This window comes from Mus musculus, chromosome 11 (genome assembly GCF_000001635.26).
Source record: "Mus musculus strain C57BL/6J chromosome 11, GRCm38.p6 C57BL/6J".
Taxonomy (NCBI): domain Eukaryota; kingdom Metazoa; phylum Chordata; class Mammalia; order Rodentia; family Muridae; genus Mus; species Mus musculus.
Window position 1 is genome coordinate 69,036,474 of NC_000077.6, and position 2,647 is coordinate 69,039,120.

Here is a 2,647-nt window from a genome sequence, read left to right on the forward strand (position 1 = left end):
CCTGTGTTCATCTCTGAGGTGCCATACCTAAACTGATTACGTTGCTAGTTTCCCACCAGTGTGGATGGTGGAAGGTGGTTTACTGAGCTGCAGGTCCAACAGAGGAATGGTAGGAACGAAAGTCAGACCTCACTAAGAGTATCAATTAGGGAGTGGGGACAGGGTGTCAAGATCAGGGGTATAAGGTGAACTCAGCAACGTTTGGCAGGAGTGGGGTTCATGTCAAATGTTTGGAAATACAGGACAGACATAGGGGAGGTGAAGAGCCAAGATGGGGCTGGGGGGTGGGGGAAGGAGCTGGACCAGGAGGCTGGAATAAATGTTCTTTGGGTTCCCCAGAACCAGACCTCAGGTAGACCTTTGGGCAATGGACAACAGAGTCCCCTGGTTGAGTAGCTGCCAAGGTGGCGGTGAGGGAAATCGTCTCGGCTGTATTACCTTCATGCCAATGATTTCCTTATGTATTGTAAAATTGCAGATTGCTCCAGAGCAGACTTGGGAGTGACTTTTCAATGGTGCCCAAGCAGCTGGCCGGTTAGCTCAGTTGGTTAGAGCGTGGTGCTAATAACGCCAAGGTCGCGGGTTCGATCCCCGTACGGGCCAAAGCTGAAGCGTTTTTTTAAATACTTTTTACCTAAAATATTAGTTCCTGAGACGTCTAATTACAGAACCCATCGTTTGTAATCTCTTAAATCCTGAACTGTTAGCGCTTTATAAGTGGGAAGGAATACATCCCAGAGCCGAGAACGCAGGCAAGTCTGGGTCGCCTTTCCTGCGTCTTCCTTTCCCACGCGATCTTTGCGTGGAAAACCAGAGACTTGGGGAGGATCTGGAAGGAGAGTCTCGAGGATGTTCGGTGTAAAGCGTAAGCATCCGTTCCTGTCCAGCTCTGGCTTTCGCGCCACCTTCCTACCTAAGAACATCCAAAGCTAAAAAGATTATGATTGCAAAAAGATCGTGAGAAGTAACAAAGGCATTGGATAAAAACGACCTCAGAGGTTCTGTAGTCGTGGCCGAGTGGTTAAGGCGATGGACTAGAAATCCATTGGGGTCTCCCCGCGCAGGTTCGAATCCTGCCGACTACGTCTAGGATTTCTTTTTTTCCCCCTCAGTTTTTGAAAGTTTCGACTGTATTGTAATTGTTTTTGTCCCAGTAACTTTTGAGTGTTGCACACTCAAAAGTCCCTTCAGAGTTTTAGAATCTAAGGTTAATCGTTCATCTCCTTTGAATGTCGAATATTTTAACACTAAAGGGAACCTCATAGACAGAAGGACGAAGCAAACCAAATATATTTCAGGCTACGGGATAGGAAATTGCCGTTTGCATTGTGAATCGTATATTCCTGTAGTACATTTTAGTAGACTCCCCTTTTGCCACTGGCGCCGTGGCTTAGTTGGTTAAAGCGCCTGTCTAGTAAACAGGAGATCCTGGGTTCGAATCCCAGCGGTGCCTTTGTATGCCCTTTGTATCACTGAAGTCTCTTCTGTTTTTAACTGGGTCTAATTAACCTTTACCAATTTTATATAAAAGCAAGCACTGCGGGTTCTAAGAAGTTCTCCTTTCCCATCCTACTCCTATATAATTCCTCGAATTTCTCAGTCCACCCACTCTGTTTTCCTTACTCCTTCCCTATCTCTATTAATTTTATATTTGTTATTTCTTTCTGTTTGAGGCCTCATCGTTTTATACTTTGTAGACAAAGTTATACAGAGTATATGTTAAAATTTGGTGTGGATTCTAGATGCAGTCCTGTAGCAGGCAGGCCTTTCTTGTGCGGTTACTACTCCAACCCATCTGTATCCCCACATGGAGCAAATAAGGGTAGGGGTCAGCCAGACTCAACAGCCCTGCCACCATTGAAGGGCTGAGACCTTCTGGGTAAGAAGTAAAGTGGGCACCATGGGAACGGGTCGTGTGGAATGGGAGCCACATGTGAACTGGTGGGGAGTGTTCCTGGCACACTAAGGCTAGGTAGGGAAGGTAGACGTGAACGCTGGAAGGACAAGAAAGGATAGTGAGATGTTGACAGGGCTTACCTTACCTCCTTGGACAGCTCTAGACACCATTCCCATTTGGCCATGTCTGAGTAAAAATGTGGTCTTGAAAGCATTGCTCTCTCTTGGACAAACTAGTGACATGATAGACCCCAGAGCACACATGTAAGCAAAGGTGTAAGGCAGATCTTTTTCTCAGGATCCTAGGAAGATAATCTCTCAACACAAGACAGGAAGGGCAGGGGCATGCACAAGAGCATGAGAAATAGGTGGCACTTCATCCTACATCAGAACGAAGATGCTGGGCAGGGTCAGCTTTCTGTATGACCCGGTAGAAACTGGCTGTGCATTCTAAGGAAGAACAGGCAGCCTGGGACAGGGACGGCACAATAAACACAGATGAAAGGGAATGGAGAGATTGCTCAGTGGTTGACTACTGGCTGCTCTTCCAGGGGAATCTGGTTCAGTTCTCAGCTTGTAACTCTAGTTCCAGGGGATGTGACACCCTCTTTTGGTCTCTCAGTCATCAGGTGACATGTACAAGACACCTCCTGCACACATTTTTAAAAACATATTAATACTTAGGTGGGTATTGTGGCACGCGCCTGTAAATCTAGCCTTCAGTTCAAGGTGCTACTTCACACACACACAC

The 2,647-nt window shown here is 46.6% G+C and overlaps 3 non-coding genes across 3 annotated transcripts; all 3 read left to right on the forward strand.

Moving 5' to 3' along the window:
• The first annotated feature begins 529 nt into the window (after positions 1-529).
• On the forward strand, positions 530-603 carry n-TIaat5. Its single transcript has one exon. It is a non-coding gene; the product is annotated as a tRNA-Ile (tRNA).
• A 400-nt stretch (positions 604-1,003) lies between these two features.
• Positions 1,004-1,085, forward strand: n-TSaga4. Its single transcript has one exon. It is a non-coding gene; the product is annotated as a tRNA-Ser (tRNA).
• Positions 1,086-1,379: 294 nt separating this feature from the next.
• n-TTagt8 lies at positions 1,380-1,453 on the forward strand. The gene has a single exon. It is a non-coding gene; the product is annotated as a tRNA-Thr (tRNA).
• The last annotated feature ends 1,194 nt before the right edge of the window (positions 1,454-2,647 follow it).